This window comes from Petaurus breviceps, unplaced genomic scaffold (assembly GCF_028583685.1).
Source record: "Petaurus breviceps papuanus isolate PSGF00001 unplaced genomic scaffold, PetGlider_PUasm1.0 213, whole genome shotgun sequence".
NCBI lineage: Eukaryota > Metazoa > Chordata > Mammalia > Diprotodontia > Petauridae > Petaurus > Petaurus breviceps.
The window spans coordinates 15,163,195-15,184,736 of NW_027185860.1; positions in this window are offsets into that span (position 1 = coordinate 15,163,195).

The following is a 21,542-nucleotide window of genomic DNA, read 5'->3' on the forward strand; positions in this document are numbered from 1 at the left end:
CCAAATGGAAAAGGAGATACAAAAGCTCACTGAAGGAAATAATTCCTTAAAAATTAGAATGGAGCAAATGGAAGCTACTCCATGAGAAATCAAGAAATCATAAAACAGAACCAAAAGAATGAAAAAAATAGAAGACAATATGAAATATCTCACTGGAAAAATAAGTGACCTGGGAAAGAGATCCATGACAGATAATTTAAGAATTATTGGACTACCTGAAAGCCATGATCAAAAATAACCTAGATATTATCTTTGAAGAAATTATCAAGGAAAATTGCCCTGACATTCAAGAACAAAAGGATAAAATTGAAATTGAAAGAATCGACTAATTAGCTACTAAGAGAAGTCCCAAAAGGAAAACTACTAGGAATATTATAGCCAAATTCCAGAGTTTCCAGGTCAAGAAGAAAATATTACAAGCAGCCAGAAAGAAAAAATTCAAATATTGTGGAAACACAATCAGGGTAACACAAGATTCAACAGCTCCTACATTAAGGGATCAGAGAATTTGAAATATGATATCCCAGAGGTCAAAGGAGCTAGGATTAAAACCAAGAATCACCTACCCAGTAAAACTGAGTATAATTCTTCAGGGGAAAATATGAGCATTCAATAAAATAGAGGATTCTCAAGAATTCTTGATTGAAAGACCAGAACTGAATAGAAAATTTGACTTTCAGATACAAGACTCAACAGAACCTTGAAAAGGTAAACAGGAAGAGAAAGCATAAAGAACTTATTAAAGTTGAACTGTTTACATTCCTACATGGACAGATGATAGCTGTAATTCGTGACACCTTTCTCAGTATAAGGATACTTGGAGGGAATACATGCATACATACATACATATGTACACATATATGTATATATGTGTATACACATTCACATGTAGAGATACATATACACATGCATATACATATACACAGAGGGCACGGGGTGAGTTGAATATGAAGGGACGATATCTAAAAAATAAAATTAAGAGGAATGGCCTGGGAGAAGGAGAAAGCCAGAGGTAGAATGGGTAAATTATCTCTGTTTAAAAAGTCAAGAGAAAGTTTTCACATTGGAGGGGGAAAAGGGGGAGGTGAGAGGGAATGAGTGAACCTTACTCTCATTGGATTTGGCTTAAGGAGGGAATACCATACACACTCAATTGGGTATGGAAATCTATCTTACCCAACAGGAAAGTAGGGGAGAAAGGGATAAGAGAGGAGAGGATTCTAGAAGGGAGGGCAGACTGGGTGAGAGGGTAGTCAGAAGCAAACACTTTGGGGAGGGATAGGGTCAAAGAAGAGAATAGAATAAATGGGAAGCAGAATAGGATAGAGGGAAATATAGTTACTTATAGTTATACTTAGTCTTTCACAATACAACTATTATGGAAGTATTTTGCATAACTATATATATATAAAAAACCTATACTGAATTACTTGCCTTCTTAGTGAGGGTGGGTGGGGAAGGAAGAAGGGAGGGAATTTGGAACTCAATGTTTTAAAAATGAATGTTAAAAATTGTTTTTACATGCAACTGAGAAATACAATCTACAGGTAATGTGGTATAGAAATCTATCTTGCCCTACAGGAAAAAAGAAAGGAAGGGGATAAAAGAAGGGGGAGGGTGTAATAGAAGGGAGGGCAGACTAGGTGAAGGGTGAATTAGAATGTACACTGCCTTAAGTTGGGGAGAGGGGAGTGTAATGTAATACCAAGCAAAGGCAACTTCCCAGGTTCAAAATACCAGCATAGGTGCTCTCTATTTTATTCAGTAACAAACCCAGAACAGAGAAGATCAAAAACATGACATCATTCAAAATACAGCATTTACTAAGTGTGATTAAATCATCTCCAAGGCCTACCCCACCCCAGGACTTTCCAATCATTCAATCAATTACAAAGTCTCTGTTCCAAATACTTCTCCACCCCTAGGCTATACCTTAATTAAGTCCACCACAAAGCCCCTCTTCTCAAATGGAGATTAGTTTCCAAACATAAGTAAAATACATTCATTTGCTCAACCATAGAACACAAAAAGGTCAAAAGTTCCCCACCCCTGGATCACAATTGAATCTACCCCAGAGTTACATCAAGTTTAAACACAGCACTTAATACCCAAATGGAGGTCTTTTCTTCATCTTGACACGAGGCAAGTTCTCAGCAATCTTAGTTCCTGGAGAGACAAGGCTTAGCAAGGCCATAAGATACATTGCCAGTCCCTTCATGAATTTATTCTCTGTCTGTAGAACAGTCCTAGAACCCCTGAACACATTAGCAAAGCCCTCTCCCAGGATTTCTGTAAACATACAACAAGAAAATCCTTCTTCAGGGCTTCTGAACCAACAGAAAGGCTCCCAGACGCCTGCAACAACAGCACTGTCCTTCACCAGTGGACAGTATTCATTCTGTCTGCCGGACAGTCTCCAGACCCCTGCAACAACAGTACTGTCCCTCACCAGTGGACAGTATTCACTCTCAGTACTGTCCCTCACCAGTGGACAGTATTCACTCTCTGTCTGCAGGACAGTCTCAGGCCTTCTTAACCAAATGCCAGGTTCCAGGACTTCTTCAACAGGACAGTCTTTCACCAGTGGACAAATCTGGCAAAATAACATCAAAACAGACAGACAAAGTACCAGCAAAACAGCCATGTCTCCTCAGTCCTTGGCAGCTCAGGGGGCAGGTCTCAAAAGTCCAGGGCAATTCAGAGCGGCCACCAGCAATCTCTTAGTCTCTCTCCACGAGGTGCTGCTTCCAAAAAAAACTTCCGCCTCTCTCTAGTGTCTCTCCAAATCTACGTCACCAGCTCCTCCCAGTCAGGACTTTCTTTTCACATCAAAAAGTCCATCCCACAGGTGGGATTAACAAGCTCTGGGTTTTAATACAATCAATTTGAAAACCAAGCCAATACAGGGGAATCTTTAATTGCCATTACTATCACAGGGAGAGATTGGGAGCAAATCTGGACCTCAAAATCTTGTGGAACTGAATGAAGAAAACTAATAATAAATTAATAATAAAAACGTAAAATATGCTCATATACAATACTATACATATATTTTATGCATTTCTAAGTTTCTAAATTTTTCTGTGTAATCTACTGGCCTTTGCATGGTGTCTCTGCAGCTTCTGCAAAACTCTCAAAAAATTCCTTAAACTTTAATTTCTTATGCCAAGCCATGATATAGCAAAACTATGATGGGGAAAAGTGTGATGGGGATGACATAATTATAACTGGGAAATGTTTATTAAAATAAATAAAAATACAATAAAAGACAGATAGTATTTTTTTAAAAAAGGACAAAACAGATGGTGTCAGAGATACCTTGCCTGTATGAACTGATGACTCATAAAGTGAAGAGAACTAGAATGTTCTTGAGTTGAGCTCAGGAATTTGCTTAACCTCTGAGTCAGTTTAAAGTAAAAATGAATGAGAAAACTTATCTACTATACCTTCAACTTCCATAAAAATACCAAGACACCTGGTGTTACATTTAATCCTGAAGTTAGCTCTTAGAGATACATTGTTGCTGAACTGTTTTTGCATCATAATAAGGAAAACCATTCTCTCCCTGACAAACCTTTCTAGGTGCTAGCAGTCTGCTAACTGAGGTCCACTAACAAAGTCCACAACATGAAGATGGATCCCTTAAATCAATCACCATTCCTTAATGACAAATGGAAGTGGTTGCTAGCCCCACATGGGTGTTAGCCCATTTTTCTTTGAGTAACCAATCATGTTGTCTCTACTTTATGATGCTGTCTATTCTTTAACCAATCTTACTGTCTTCCCCACCTTCCCAACTCTTTATTTTTTATTCTATTGTACTTACTAAAACTATAGGCTTAGTAAGCCCTACTTTTGGTTATTGAGAGGCCATAGACAATATCTGTTAGTCCTACTGCCCTGATAAGTTGATCATTATCTGACCATACTTTCTCAGTTTACCTTAATTTTCAACCATCAAAAGAACTGGAAGAGACTATTTTGGGGTTTTTTGTTTGTTTTCGTCAGGAAAGTTTCAAAGTCCTTCCCAAGCTGTTGACCCTCTCTTGCATCCATCGTTTTTGTTTTCCAAATTGGTCTTCTACTTCTCTTATCTGACTTTTAAAATCTCTCTTGAGCTCTTCCAGAAGGCATTTTGGGCTTGAGACCAATTCGTATTTCCTTTTGAGGTGTCACGTGTAGCTATATTTATTTACAATGCTGTCCTCTTCTCTGTCCCCATGGAAACTGTCCATGGTCAATGTGCATTTTTGCTTTTTGATAATGTTGTCTCCCTGTTTCCTGGCTTTTAAAGTTGAGTTCTCCTGCTGCAACACAGGAGGCACCATCTGAAGCATCTTTCTTGTGCTGGGGGCCAGGGGTGTGGTTCACTGGCTTTGTGTGATGGGGTTTCAGGTGCTTGTAGCTGGAGGCTGCAAGGGTCTGGTAGCTTACCGGGTGCTGAACTGGGGTTCTAGTGGTGGTGTGTCTAGGATGTTAGAACCCAGGTGGGGTTCTTCTGCATTTCTCTGAGGCTATATTGACACATGCGCAGTTCTGACCACTAGAGGACGCCTGCCCACCCAGCGCTGCACCAGAGCATGGAGAGGTCCAGTCACTGGAGCATGTCTGCCCACCCAGGTCTGCACCAGAGGATGGGGATGTCCAGTCACTGGAGCATGTCTGACCTCCCAGGTCTGCACCAGAGATTGGGGATGTCTAGCCACTGGGGGATACCTGCCCACCCAGGTCTGTACCAGAGGATGGGGATGTCTAGCCACTGGGGGATACCTGCCCACCCAGCGCTGCACTAGAGGATGGGGATGTCTAGCCACTGGGGGACACCTGCCCACCCAGAGCTGTGCTGAAGCACAGTAGTTCTCCAGGCTGGAGCCTGCCAGGTCCCTTGGCTATGCTAACGCATATACTAGGGACCTAGTGGTGGGGTTTGCCTGTTCCACCACCCTGGGGCTCAGGACCTCCTGCTGGTTTGCTAAGGTGGGACTTGCTGCTGGCTTGTTGGGGTACTTCCTGTCCTGGAATGCATCACCCTTTATCCAGGTGAGATTGTCAATCCTCCAAAATTCCTGGACTAAAAGACTACTCCACCTGTATTTCCACTGGCTTTGCTGGTTCAGGATTTTTCCTGGGGCACTATTTTCTGTTTTTAAGACATCAATATGGGAAAAGTGACAGCAATTTACGGCTTACTCCACCATAGTGGCTCTTGGGAGACTAAATTAATTTTTTAAAAATAAGATGTCTATACAAGACATCTGCTTCAATTTCCAACAAGCAGTTGAAGATCCAAGACTCTTAAAAGGTCAAGAAAAAGATCAGAGCTGAATATGTAGATCTGATAATCATTCCTATAGAGGATAACAAACTTTACCTAGAGCTCATGAGAGTGAGAATCTCTATACAGTGAGAGCTGATGAGATCAAGTGAGATAATACTGTGAGTAAAAAGAAGAGGATCAAAAACAGATTCTTAGAGTCACACATAGTGAACATGACATGAAGATTCATTTCTGTTCTATCTTTGATTTTTGTTTTTGCCCCCCAAGAAAGATGGGACAATTAACTTTTGTCTCACATAGTTTTCATTGATGATTTCCTGGAATTTAGCTCTGGAAAAGCAGGCTTTGATAAAGCCCATTGGGATTCCAATGGAGCTACGTGACTAAGCCTTTAAACCCCAATCACTCTGCATCTCACTGACTGGATAAGACTAGGTCACAGCTCAAGCATTACTAGCTTGATGCTTGGGTTTTCATGGCTCTGAGTGAGTGTAAATAGCAATTGTTTAAATACCTTAGCTTAAAAATGCCAGAATCTCCTGCTACATCAGGATCATTGCCCATTTTCCCTAGAGATGGGATTATTTTGTCCAGATTGCTGGAGGGAGCTGAGTTTCATGAAAAGTCACATACTCAGCATGAGCAGACTTTTAGACAACCTCCTCATTTAAATGTCTACAAGTCAGAGTCAATTTCTCCTGTCAGGGGCATTCCCTTTAAAAAAATATTTAAAGCATTAAATATCTCCTTTAGGGGTCTTTGGTTAATGATAGAAATCATCTCTGACCATCAATCTATTAATTATTAGATAGTCTAATGAATAAACTGATTATTAATCACTCAGACACTTTTTCTTGGGTTTCCCATTCACCTCATAAATATAAATAAGACTTTTGGCATTGTTAGGGACATGAGTCAGAATAAGATTTACCAATGTCTTTTATCAAGTTATATGAGAAAGGAGATGTTCACTAAATTGGCAGAAAAATCAGAAGCTGTGAGAATCAGAGAGTAAAGCTGGGAAAGAGAGAAGAATATTTTGGACATAGAAATTCCTCTCACTGCATACCTATGAGAAGAAAAGTTAGGTTTCCTGTTTCCCTGAGTAAAAAGAATAAGTGACACACAAAATAAAATGCATAAAGGGGTTCACTTGTCTGTTTAATTTTTCTCTTTTCTTTGCAATTTATATAAGAAAGATTTCACAAATCTCCCATATTTCCTTGTCTGTTGACTGGTGGTATTGGACTTCATGGGCATTTTCCATTTAAATCTGGGTGAACTAGATGTTTTTCTTGCCCATTTCTGGTAATCAGTGTCAAACAATAAGTTTATCCACTCCCTTGGTGGGAATTGTAAAATGGATGATTTAGCAGGCGAGGTTCCTGATTGGGAAGATGGAAGGAGAGATGAATGGCACGATGGACTAAGCTTACTAGAGCTGGGGTGATCAGTGTTAGAAATGGAGCCTGCCTTTGCCTGGGGAATTTGAAGAACAAATTTCACTCCCATCTCCTCTGCAGAACCAGGCACAGGCATTGGTATGGCTATCAATTGTGCATGAGAAGAATATTTCACTGCATGACCATGGAAACAGCCATTTGGGATCCAAGAGGCACAAGCTAAACAGACCTTATAACTACATGATAGGTGTCCAGCAAACTGATGAGTACCCCTCCTCATTCTCCTCAGAAGAATCTGCTTACGGATGTCATTTTTAATCCTCTCCTGGGGGATGGAAGTGATTATATAATTAACAATTTTAACAGGAACTGCCCCACCCTCAATAATGTGAGGTTTGATGTATTTTAAACACCATGTGGTTTCCGTAATCTGCACAGTCTGGATCTGGTGTTGGAGCCTAGACTGAATCTCACTGTGGGGGTCAGTGCTCTGTTTAACTGCAGCCAAGGGATCACAGCAGTTTGTTAGAGTTCTGGTACTGAGCCCAGGACCTGCTAGAGGTATAACCCAGTGTTTATCACCCTGTGAAGATTTCAATTGGTATTCTGAGGCTATGATACAGCTGGCCTGGGTATTCCTGGGATCTGGATCTCCTTTAATCTGTGACTGGTATTCTGAGGCTGTGATACAGCTGGCCTGGGTATTCCTGGGATCTGGATCTCCTTTAACCTGTGACTGGTATTCTGAGGCTGTGATACAGCTGGCCTGGGTATTCCTGGGATCTGGATCTCCTTTAACCTGTGACTGGTATTCTGAGGCTGTGATACAACTATTCTGTGTATTGTTAGGGTCTCCCATAACCTCCGCATGTTGATAAGGACTCTCTGGGGTTGTAACCTGATGGCTAAGGTAAAGCTGAGTTGTGTCTGACTGTGTTGGTTCCTTGTTGTTCTGATCTTTCGGAGTTGTGGCTTTTAGGCTGAGTTGTGGAAACAGTGTTTCCCAGTGGCTTAGAACTGACTGAAATGTGCTCTGGACTTTAGTGTCTGGTGTGTCCTTGGCATGGTGGTCTGAGTCAGAGAGAGTCATGGCCTGATGGACAGGGCCTGGCAAAAGTGGAACCTGGTGGTTAGCGTCAGGCAGAGATGGGGCCTGGTGGTGCAAGTCCGCTGAATTTGTAGCCAGGTGATCCAGACCTACTGGAGAAACTGCCTTTGGATTAGTGTTCAATGCAGCTTTTTTAAGGTGGTTAGGAACTGATGCTTCATTTCCTTCATCAGAGGTTAATGTCGTGTCAGGCCAATGGTCTTGATCCAATGGGATTAAAGAGAAATGATTGAGGTCCAGTGGAATGTTAATGTGATTACTTAGGACCAATGGAGGTATGTTCTCTTGATTCAGACATAGTTCAGGCTTGAGATGCTGAACTGAAACTGGTGGAATGGTGATAGAGATTTGCTCAAAGACTGGTCTAGTTTTTTCTTTGTAGTTACAATCCAAGAAAACCTCATCATTTTGACTTGGGCCTAATGGAACCTCAGCCTGTTTTCTGGAAACCTGTCGAAGAATGGCCCAGCAATTATTCTGTTTTAAGACTTCCACTCTGTGGATAGCACCTGATGAATTCATATCCTGATGATTCGGGCTGGATGAAACCTCAGCACTGTGGTTGAAGCATAATGGAGGTACAGCCTGGGAGTTAGAGTTTGATGATTGTGCAGATACCTCCTTAGATATATAATCAGGGCCTTTTGGTATCCTGGACAGATTGTCAGGGCTTGAAAGAGGCACAAAGGTAGCCTCATCCAAGTGGTCTAAATATGGTGAGCAATCACCTGTACCACTTTCTGAGTGTCTATGCCTTACTGTAGTTTGGGGAGTAATCTGGTGCTTGGTGACTGATGATGGTTTAGCAATGGCTGTGCCCTGCAGATACAGTGAAGGTGACCATATAAAATAACGTTGAGAGTATACTGAGCCCAATACACTCGTGGCCCTAGAAGAGTGATTTTTATGTAATGAAAGTGCAGTCCCTGCCCTGGAGTGATGATCAGTGTATCCTAATAAAGAGAAGAACCTGCTGTGGAGATCAGCATGGTATAACTTTGGAGCTGAAGTCTTTATCTTTACCAAGAGATTCAGGGCTGAGGTTTTCTTAGCTGTGGCCTTGGAACCTTGACTAAGACAAGGTAATGGTAACATTGTGGGCCTTTGTCGGCTAAAGCTTTCTGACAGGAGAGCTGGAAGATTAGGCGGATGTGTAGATTTCGCCACAGTCTTAGTCTGATGACAAGGAAATTCTAGTGATATAGTTGTGTTTCGAGCCTGGGAATAGGGGCGAGCTGAAAGTTCAACCCTCCATCTATCAGTTAATGCTGCTGTTGTGGACCTTTTAAGGTGTGGTAGCTCCTCAGGTTGATGGTCACAGTGCTGTGGCATCTTAGGAAGATGGTCATGCCTGGAAGGAGTCTCAGTCCGGCAACTAGAATCAAGTAGAGCTTCAAACAACTCACTGTGGTTTAATGGTGGCACTACCCATTTCTCTCTCCATGGCAAAGTCACAGTAGTTGCACTGGCCTTGTACTCAGGACAAAGTAAGGGTAAAACTGTAGCCTTAGATTGATATTTATAGCCTGAAGATGACTTTGCTATACTCTGATGATCAAGAAATGGTAATGGTGCAGCCATAGCCTGCTTGCAGGGGTAAGATAGTGGTGTAGGGTCTGTCCTTTCCCCAGAAAGTTGTGAAAACTTAGTTCTTGACTGATTCTTGATGTGGGGTACCTGTTCAGCCTGGTGGCTGTGGTCTCCTACACCTAATGATGCAACCCAATGAGGGGCACATTGTAATAATATGGACTTGTCCTGGTGATAGGGGGGTTTTAGAGGGACCTGGAACAGAATGGCTGATAAAGAAGAAATTGTGTAAGTGAGTTAAGGAAACCTATAGCAGGTATGGGAAATGGGGCTGTGGAATAGGGAGCTATGGAAGGAAGGGCAAGAATTCAATAAGAGTAGATGTTATATTTGTGTAGCAATTTATAGTTTTCAAAACACTTCCACAAACATAATTACCACTTTTGACCCATGCAACAATCCTAACACATCCAGAGGCCATATTATATAATTCATATTCAACATACAAAGAAACTGATGCACAGTGTAGTTAAGTGGTAACAAGAAAGAAAACCAACTGAGATGTTAAATGAAATATCAAACATATTTATAAAATCCAGATCATTCTGGCTTCAGAAGCATTTTAAAACCACCATGCTAGATCTGATTGACTGGTCAGGATTGACAAATGGTCAGGGTCGGGTTGACTGGCATCCTACCTCCTTACACAAAAATGAGCATATGGGGGGGGGAGGTGAGGAGTGAGAGGTGGGAAAACTTATTTCATATAGTTCAGAGGTCAAAAGTCAAAGATTGTGTAATGATCATTATGTGATAGAAGCCATTGGGGAGAGCTGAAAGTGAAAGTTCTCACCTTTTGAAAATTTCCTGGGTTTTCTTCTCATTTCTGTCCTGAAGAGTTTGAGAAAACAATATCATTAGAGAATAAGAGTGTTAAAGATGCCCATTGAAGACGAGGTGTCAGTCTCCCCTTACAGATTGGTTTTTTTTGCCTTGTCTGGAGCTATTTTCTTTGAAACCTACTTCCATGAGCCCTTGGAAGATATACTAGCACTTGGAGGCAGAGGATTTGGGTTCTAAAGCCTAGCTCTGCCACTGCCTAGGTGATCTCCAATCAGGAGCTGGCAGGAGCCAACTGCAAAAGACTGCCAGGAGCCCTGAGTGTTCAATTTTCAGTGTGAGCCTTTACAATTTCAGGAATTGACAATCCCTACAAATTAGGACTTGGTTATTTTGTTGATTGTCTAAAGACCTAAGCGTTAATAATGCATGTTAAACGTAAAAGTGTGTGCCTGCAAACACTCTTCCCCTGGAGAGCCGAGATTGTTCAACACTTACCAACACCCCCTATATTGCTCAATAAAACATTGCTGGAGCTCAGCTGAAATTCACTAAAAGGCTCAGGAAACGAAGTCACCACCAAACTGAAGTAAGTCTGGTTACTGGAGACAAATAATACAAAAAACCTGACATTTACAGAGTGCTGTAAGGCCTGCAAAATGCTTTACATCCATCATCACATTTGAACCTCACAACCCCCTGCCTCCAACCCACCTCTACCATTGTTCCTCTTTTGCAGAGTAGATTAAAATAGAGGTAAGGAACAAAGCAGGTCACTGTAGGCCAATAGACTTTCTCCACTTTTCTAATTTTAAGAAGACTGGTCTGACCCTAATGGGAGGAGATACCATGAACCCGTGATACACTGACTGTCACAAGGGGGACAGTAGAATTACAGGATCGTACATAGAACTGAGAAGGGCTTTAACACCATTTTACAGTTGACAAAAACTGAGGCTCACAGAGGCTTGGCCTTTGGCCAAGGTCACAGAGGAGGCCTAAGGCACTTGTTCTTGAGCTCTAAATACCTAGAATCTGAGTGCTGTCACCCTCATGCCTTAATTGCACTGTTCTTCCTACTAGAGAAATAGCTTGGGGTTTGCAGACTAGAATTTTTTTTTTCCTTAAGGACAATGCCTTAAACACAAATCACTTTCACAAATCACTCTCAATTGATTGGCCAACAATAGTTCCCAGGTCAAGCCCGACTTGGTAATTGTTTGGGCCCTGATTGACCCAAATAGCAATTGTAGTTTCTACTCTGACCAGAAACCACCCAGACTAAATTTTTTTAGGCAAAAAGGTCATTCTCTACCTCATTTCTTACCTAGCCTTAATCAATGAATAGGCCTTGCCTCAGTCAAACTGAGACCTGTTAAAGACTTTAAGGCTTAAGAAGGTCAAAGTCTCCCACGGCATCCAGGACCAGCTCCAGTCATCCTGATCTATATTGCCACTCAACCCATATGGCTCCAGAGGAGAAAGTGAGGCTGGTGACTTGGCACAGCCTTCCCTCACTCAGATCCAATTTATTTGCATATTGTTCTTGATGTCATGGTCCTCTTCAAAAATGAAAGACAAGCAACAATAATCTTCCTACTATGGAGCTCATTCAGTCCTCCATCCTTTTCATTCTCCCACTCTTACCCCGAGAGAACTTCTATCATATTTATCTCTGGAGAATTTTGACCTTTATTCCCTTCCCACCCTAGTTTTGAAGAGCATTTCTCTCACCAGAAAGAACTGAAAAAGAGGAAATGTTATTTCAAAGGCTTCAAAAGTCAGGAACCTGGACCTCCAATCTCACTTTGTGACCCTGGTGGCTACAAATCTTCTCTGTTATCTGGTCACTGAGAAGGACATCAGTCTCTCCTGAAAGGACTGTGTCCGGGATTGAAAAGAAAACTAGATTTGTTTCCTCAGACACCTGTAGCAGACTGAACCACCAGACCCTGTATCAGCAACAAGGGACATGAGGTTACCATGACATCACAACAGCATCAAACGTCCATTGTCTAGGATGGTACCAGTCAGTCAATAAATATTCTTTATTAAGCACCTAGCATGTGCCAGGCAATGTGCTAAGCACTGGGGATACAAATGCCAAAAGAAAAATACAATCCCTTTGCCTCAAGGAATTTACAATATGAGGGAAGAAAGTACATAAAAGGAAGCTAAAAAGGAGGATGGAGAAGAGATGATGATATTCCTGGGGGCATGATGGAAAAGTTCAAAGGAGTGTAGCTAGGTAGGAAATGAAAAGATGACTGATGTGGGTGCCCTCCTTAAATGAAAGAGCTGGGAGGAGTTCCATCACTCTGCCCTTCAGTCAGGGGGGTAAAGGGCAATGATAAACTCTGAGTACCAAAGCTGATTCAATTTTGCAGGATAATGATGTTTCTGAGAACATGAAGTCCAAAATGAGTTTAGCCAGGTGGGAAATAAAGAGAAAGCAGACAGTGTAGGACTCAGAAATGATCCTGAGAAACTCCTCTGGTATACAGAACACAAACCAGTCTTTTTAGCTATGTCAAATGCTGCCTTATCTGTCACTTTATGAAACCCCTTCAACAGCAGAAAGAAATGCATTCACTTGTAAGAGGAAAAGAGGGGGCCACAGAAGGAATTGATTCATGAGATGTTTCAGAAATGAAATTAACAAGTTTGGGAACTGGAAATTAATTGAAAGATAGATGGAAGGGAGGTATCAAAGAAAACAAGCCTATGATGACGTTTGTAACTAAGTAAATGACGGTTTCACAGACAGAAATGGGAAAATAAGGGGAAATACTAAGGTTTAGAAGAAAATATTAAAAAGCTGTTTGGGACATATTAAATTTGATGTACTGATGGTTCAACCCAATAGAAATGTGTCACAGGCATTTAGAGATGTGGGTCTGGATCTCAGAAAACATAAGGAGTGGCAATAAAAGATTCTAGTTATCAGCACAGAAGTGCAAAGCTGAAGCCCTAGGACCAGAGAAACATGACTAGGGGAGAGAGAGTAAAGAAAGGTTAAAAACTGTCTTTTAAGGAATGTCCACGTTAAAGGTTTACAAAAAGGACAAAGAGGCCCAGATGGAGACGAGTATTTTGAGAAATAGAAAGACCAATAAAATATCTTGTTTCTGAAGTTGGAGGAGGAAAGAGTATTGTCAAAGCACAGAGAGGCCAAGCATGTTGAAAGTTAGGGATATGAAGGAGAAAGAACACTTAAAAAAAAAAACCTCCCCAATCCTTTCCTTCTCTCTCCCCTTCCCTATTCTCAGTGAGGAAGCCTGATTTTCATTCTCCATCATTTTTCGGTGAGGTCTTTACTCTCTCTGATCACACTTGGATTCAAGAATTTAAAAAACCTGTTATTCCAATACATCTCCAATACAGGCTTTTCAAAATATTTAAAGTTTCAAGAATGTCCTGTGAGGATTATTCACTGGAGGAAGTTTGCCAGACTTTTTGAGAAAATTATTTTTTTATTAATAATCTAATACCCAAAAGGATAACATTTGCATATGCAAAACTGAACAAAAAAGAGGATTATATGTGAAACTATGACACTTGATTACATATAACTTGCTTTTTATAGGCATATAATAAAATTATCATTTTACTTGCAAACATATGATACTTGTGAGTGTGAAACTGAATTTATTATGAGGCAAATATTTACTATAGGGATTTACAGAACACTGCTACAATCTACATCACAGGGATATTGTGAGAAAATTATTTTCTACATAATCTCAGAATTAGAGATTAAACTCTCTGGAGATGAAAGTTAATTAAGGATCTAATAGTTTATTTTGTTTTTCATCTGAACTTTCCTGAAATTTCAATGTAAGGAAATAATACAGGTTTGGAAACTCTTCCCACCAATGCAGATTAGCAAATCTTAGAATTATCTAGGACATAGAAAGATTAACTGTCATGGTCACATGGCTACTACATCTGAGGTAAGACTTGAATTCAGGTTTTCCTGATTCCATTACTGACAGTGCTGAACCTCTATGAGTCTATTTCCTCTTCTGTAAAATGGAGATAATAACACCTATCTAAAGGAGGATCAGATGAGACGATGTGCAACACTCAGCAAAACTGTAAAGTGCCATATACGTGTGACTTATTTTTATAATGCCCTGCTGACACTCTTTGGTGCAATGGAAAGGATAACATAACCACAATACTGAACAGGGTGAAGTCAGTTCATAAGATGGGCACAAAGTTGAATATGAGCTCTGAAAAAAGAGCTATTACTTCTAACAGAGAAGGAGGGGCTGGGGCATAAATCTAGGCAGCTTTTTGAAGGAGGTCGTGTTTGACTGAAATTCTGGTAGATTTCCAAAGGCAAAGATTTGGGCAAGAAGGCATCTGAAAGACAGATGATGGGGTTATTTGATGGAAAAGAGAATTGTATACCTAGATCAAATATAATCCAATCCTCATAGCCTATGAGGATCTCTCCTCAATGGTTGTAATCAATGTCTCAAGGCTGCATGAGCTGCAGGGAAAAGTTGACAGGAACAGGGGGGAGGAGAGACCTCTCGGCTCTCACCAGTCTTTTGGGGTTCTTCTGGTTTCCAGTATCGAGAGAAGATGGACAATTTCAACCTCTTTTCAGGTAACTCTAGGGAGAAAAAGGCTCTGGGAATAAGCCAATATGAAAGGAGTTGGCATTCTCTACCATGTCCCTGTAAAGATCAAAATTAATATTACCTCAAGTTATATTGTTTGATTTCTACTCTGTTGATTCTACAATGTAATAAATTTTATGCTGTATTGATTTTTGTAACTGAGTCTACATCTTCCTAAAGTCACTTTTCTATGTTTAGATGAATTCAGGATTTTAGCATTCCCTGTAGTTTTAGTATACAAGATTCAGTTCCACATTTCTTTGAGTTTCAATTTTTCTCCCTCTCCCTCTCCTCCCGCCCCCACAGGGGCCCCCATGGTGGCATACATCAAGGGGATCTGCAAATACTTTCACATTACACTTTAGTCAGGTTGTAAAGAAGGATTATAACTGATGGAGTGAACAACGGGAAAGAGGAAACAAAACCAAATAAGAAAAAGAAAGAGAGCAGGTAGTTTGCTTCAATCTGCATTCAAACTCTGTTCTCTCTAGTTCTTTCTCTGAATGTAGACATCTCCTTCCATCATGAGTCTTTTGGAGTTGTCTTATAACCTTGCATTGCTGAGAAGAGTACAGTCTATCAAAGTTGGTCATTACACACAAGTTGTATCTGTAATTGTGTACAGATTTCTCCTGGTTCTGTATTAGTGTCTCCAGGTAAATATGAAGTTGGTCTGCTCCTAATTTCTTATATCACAATAATATTCCATGACATTCATATACCACAACTTGTTTAGCCATTACCCAATTGATGGGCATCCCCTTAATTTCCAATTCTTTGCCAACACAAAAAGAGCTGCTATATTTTTATATATACAGGTTTTCCTCCGACTTCTATGATCTCTTTGGGATACAACCCTGGAAGTGGTATTGCTGGGTCAAAGGGTATGAAATTATTTATAGCCCTTTGGGCATAATTCCAGATTGAGCTCCAGAATAGTTGAATCAGTTCACAACTCCACCAACAATGCATTAGTGACCCAATTTTCCACATTCTCTCCAGCATTTCTTATTTTCTTGTTTTGTCATCTTAGCCATTCTGGCCAGTGAGATGTGGTACCTCAGAGTTGTTTTGATTTGCCTTTCTCTGACCACTAGTGATTAAGAGCATTTTTTCATATGCTTATAGATATCTTTGATTTCTTCCCCTGAAAACTGCCTGTTCATATCCTTTGACCATTTATCAATTGGGAAATGATTTATATTCTTATATATTTGACTAAATTCTCTGTATATTTCAGAAATGAGGCCCTTATCAAAGACACTGGTTGTAAAAATTCTTTCCCAATTTCCCACTTCTCTCTTAATCTTGGTTACATTGGCTTTGTTTGTACAGAAACTTTTCGATTTAATGTAAACAGAATTATCCGTTTTGCATTTTATAATGCTCTCTAACTCCTGTTTAGTCATAAAGTCCTCCCTTCTCCATAAATCTGAAAGGTATACTATTCCTTGCTTTCCAAGACTGCTTACAGTATCAGCCTTTATATCTAGATCGTGCACACATTTAGACTTGATTTTGTTACACGGTGTTAGCTAACAGTCTATGCCCAGTTTCTGGCATACCATCTTCCAGTCTTCCCAGCAGTTTTTGTCAAATTGTGAGTTCTTATCCCAAAAACTGGGGTCTTTGGGTTTATCAAACAATAGACGACTGCTGAGTCTTGTGTGCCCAATCTATTCCACTGATCCACTTCTCTATTCCTCAGCCACTACCAAGTAGTTTTCATGACTACAATACAGACTGAAATATGGCATAGGTAGGCCACCTTCCCTAGCATTTCTTTTCATTAATTCCCTTGATATTCTGGACCTTTTGTTCTTCCAAATGAAATTTGTTACTACTTTTTCTAGCTCTATAAAGTAATTTTTTGGTAGTTTGATTGGTATGGCACTAAATATATAACTTAATTTAGGCAAAATTGTCATTTTTATTATATTAGCTCAACCCAGCCAGGAGCAATTGATGTTATATTTTTCCCCAATTTGTTAGATCTGACTTTATTTGTGTGAAAAGTGTTTTATACTTTTGTTCATATAGGTTCTAGGCTTGTTTTGGCAGGTAGATTCCCAAATATTTTATAACGTCTACAGTAACTTTCAATTGGGATTTCTCTTTCTATGTCTTGCTGTTGTATTTCATTAGAAATATATAGAAATACCGAAGATTTATGTGGGTTTATTTTATATCTTGCAACTTTGCCAAATTTATCTATTGTCTCAAGTAGTTTTTTGCCTGATTCTCTAGGACTCTCTAAGCATATCATCATATCATCTGCAAAGAGTGATAGCTTTAGTCTCTTCTTTGCCTAATTTGATTCCTCCAGTTTCTTTTTTTCTTTTCTAATTGCTACTGCTAACATTTCTAGTAAAATATTGAATAAGAGGGATGATAGTGGACACACCCCTGATCTTACTGGAAATGCTTCTAGCTTATCCCCATTATATATATATTACTTGCTGATGGCTTTAAATAGATGCTATCTATTATTTTAAGAAAGACTCCATTTATTCCTATACTTTCTAGTGTTTTTAATAAGAATAGATGTTGTCCCTTCCCTTTTTTCCTCTATTATGATAGGTTTTATGTCTCTTTTCAATAGAGTCCTATACTTAATTGATTATATTATTCCCTCCTTACACCAGGATCAATGAGGGCGACATTCATATAATGTTCATCTCCCTCCCTTCTTTCCCTCTACTATGTGTTTATGCCTCTTTGTATGGCATAATTTACCCTTCTGTGCTTCATTCTTTTCTCTTCTTCCATTGCAGTCCCTTTGCACCCTTAAGAAGATTTTTTATCATCATTTTGTTTAATTTATACCCACCCCCTCTATTTATCTATATCCCTCTTAAATGTAACTATAAGTATACAATTCTCAATATTAACAGGTATCAGCTTCCCATATAGTGATGTAAATAGTTTGCTCTTATTAAATAACAAGTTATGTGTGTGTGTTTGTTTGTGTGTGTGTGTATTTTTTCCCTACTTACCTTTCTATGTTTCTCTTGAGTCTTGTAATTGGAGACTGAATTTTCCATTGAGCTCTGGCTTTTTCATCAGGAAGGTCTGGAAGTCCCTTATATCATTGAATGACCATCTCCTTGCCTGAAAGATTATGCTCAGTTTGGCTGGATAGCTGATCCTTGGTGGTAACCCAAGCTCTTTTGCTTTGTGAAATATATTCCAGTCCCTCTGACCTTTCAGTGTAGAAGCTGCCATATTCTGTCCAATCCTCACTGTAGTTTCATGATATGTGAATTGTTTCTTTCTGGCTGCTTGCACTATTTTCTCCTTTACCTGATAGCTCTGGAATTTGGTTACAACATTTTTTGTGGAGTTTTCAATTTGGGATCTCTTTCAGGAGGTGTCTGGTGGATTCTCTCAATTTCTCTTTTACCCTCTGGTTCTAGGATCTCAGGGCAGTTTTCCTTGATGATCTCTTGTAAGATGTTGTCCAGGCTCTTTTTTTCATCATGATTTTCTGGTAGACCAGTAATTCTTAGATTATCTCTCCTGGATCTGTTTTCCAGGTCAGTTATTCTTCCATTGAGATAGTGTACCTCTTTTTTCTAATTTTTCATTCTTGATGTTTTGACTGATTCTTTGTGCCTCGTAGAGTCATTAGCTTCAATTTGGTTGATTCTAATTTTTAAAAAATTATTTTCCTCAATTAGTTTTTGAAGCTCCTTTTCCATATGTTCAGATTTCATTTTTAGAGATTTATTTTATCCAGTTAGATTTTGAGCCTCTTTTTCCATTTCACACATTTTTCTTTTTAAGGAACTGCTTTCTTTATTGAAATGATTTTTTTTTTTTTGCAATTTTGATTTTAAGAGAATTAGTCATTTTATCTTCTACCTCTTTAATTTGGTTTTCAAAGTCCTTGAGCTCTTCTAAAAATGCTTTCTGGTTTTGAAACCAGTTCATATTCCCTGTTGAGGCTTCAGCTGTGGGTGTGGAGTCAATGCTGTCTCCTTCTGAATTTGGTTCCTCCCTCTAGCAATAACAGGATTCTAGAGTTTTTGTCTTTCAAATCTATCTTTTACCCATTTTGAGGGAAGGCATTAGCCACGCTCTTCCTCTAGGACTCCCAAGCCTTCACTATTTTGGAATTTTGCTCTGGGGCAATAATTTCTGTGTTTTCAGGGTCAGAGGGGAGATTGGAACAGGTGGGGTTCACTCTGCTATCCTTGGTCCCTGGAAGTTCAGATAAGTACTTCTTAAATTTCCAGGCTGCTGGCTGATAGTCCCAGGAGTAGCTGATGCCACTGCTGCAGGCCCTGCATCTGTGTCTTAAGCTCCTACAGATCTCAGTGCTGTGATGATATGCCTGGGGATGGGCCTTGTGGTTGGTGGACCAACTTGCCGCTGCATGTCCACTGTCCACCTCACCATCTGCTATCTGCTGTGTATGCCGCACCATCCACTCTCCCTGTCTTTGCCCCTTCTTGTGCAATTTGGGGAGTTTTCTCTTTTTCAGGATGATAACAGGTCTGGGAGTTTTGATTCCTTAGCGAGGATTACAAGATGCAGATAGGTTCCATGAAAAAATCAACATTCTTTAATTGTCAGAGAGGGGTGGTTACTAGCCCCATGTAGGTGTTAGCCCACTTTTCTTGATGTAACCAATCACATTGTCTTCCCCACCTACTCAACTGTATTCTTTGTTCTCCCATACTTCCCAAAACTATATGAAGTCTAGTAATCCCTACCTTGGGGTCTTTGGTTATTGAGAAGCCATATACCCATTAGCATAATTTTCAAATGTAACACCTAGCTTACTAAATTAGAGACTACAAGGGAATTTTCCCTTGGGTGAGTTCTGAGACTGACTCTTGGTTAAGTTGAACTCTCTTTCCTTATGAGAGTGTGAGGAATAACTTGCAGTGAAGTTTCCCCATTCTGAACATCCTATATACATTCTTATTACTTCCTTATACTTTGTAACTATGTTCAGTATCATTTCCCCAAATATATATATATATACACACATATATATGTATATATGTAGGTTATTGTGTATTTCAAGGTTAATGTAAGAGCTATTGAGTATTAATACAACTGATTGGATTAACTATTGAGACTAAATTAGAGTTGTTTTTAGTGTGGGGGAAAGAATGGTAGTGTGAGAGGTAGCAAAGAGTTAAGTTTCTATAGAACTGCAAGAATTGCTGAAACAAGACTACTTGGTACCAGACAGCAGCCTTGGGAAGAGTTGAGGCAATAGCCTTGGGAAGAAGTTGGGTTCCCAGTTCCCAGAGAACTCCTAGATAATACTTAAAATGAAATAATGTAGAATAAAAGGAGCTAGCAACAGCTGGTGGATTTGACCAATCAGAAAGAAGACAGCAGCCTTAGAACACTCAGGCCCAGATAAGGACATATCTAGGTTGGACTGAAGGGGGTTGAGTATTCTGGCATTGTTATTGTGCTTGTGTAGTAGACCTCATGTATTATGTATGTTATCTAACAAAATTAGAGCCTCATTAGTAATAATTAGGGTAATGAATGGAGAGGGCTTTGTACCAATTGGTTGGCATTAATAACAAGACTGTGAGCTTGCCTTACCAACCAATGGTAAGGTGGGACAATGGAGAAGGTGTGGAATTCCCACATTAGGGCTTTATAACCTTGCTTTTGACTTCTGTAGTACTCTCGTCCCTTCTGACTTTTTTGTTGGATTTGAGGACGCCCTTTCTAGAGAAAGATGGTAATAAAGTTTTTGCTTCTACCTTGAGAAGTCTCTGAGTCATTTTGGGTGAGTAGTCTTCTGACCCATACAAGACTACCTTAAATCTGTGTTATTCAATATATGTTCTCATATGCATACTTCCTCTGATTTGTTTTGCTATCAATATGGATAAATAGATTTCTTTGCTACTTGCTATGTGTGTTCCTTGTGGAACTAGTATTTGGCGGGAAGGAACTCAAGCCTTGGATATAAAAGTTGGGGCCCCCTTTGCTCCAAATAGCAATAAAATATGAAATAGCAATCAGGAATTTAGCTGGAACCTAAAAATTACATTCACTAGACTAATAACATTTAAGAAAATAGAGGGATGTAATTATAGCTGCACAGTCACTCTCTCCGAGAAAAAGTAGGAGGGTTAGCCTCTGGCCCCCCACCCACTGCTTCTTTTTCTGGCAGGAATCAAGGTCTCCCTTAGAGAAGGGTAGGAAGATGAGATGGTAAAGATGTATCTATTTCTGCACCCCTTTGGAAACATACACAACACCCAAATTACATGCTACAAAAACATTTGATTGCAGGAAATTTTCTTCAAAATGCAAGGTTTTCTTAAGCCTTTCATTCATAAAAGAGGTTTAGGCTCCTATCATTCCTTCAGGTCAAAGCTCCCAAGAAGATAGACCAGGTCATGTCTTGGCATCTGCTACTAGGCTGCAGCAAAAGCTCAGGGTATGATACAAACCCTTTGATAAGCAGAGTATTATCATTATTGGATACCTTCCACTGCTCCCTATTCCACAGCTGTGTTTCCCACAATTGCTATATGGAGACATACAACATCCTTACTGTAACTCACACAGTCTCCTTCAGTACACTTCCCTCTAAAAGGCCTAAAACACCAGTTCAAATTAATGCTCTTACCATGGACCTCACATTTGGAATGTACCACTGTGGGAACACCTCTCATCTGTGTACTATAAATACTATCCATTTTTCTCTAAAAACAAACAAAAAACTGCTGTTAAATATGATAACTAGAAGAGGGCTTTCTCAAATT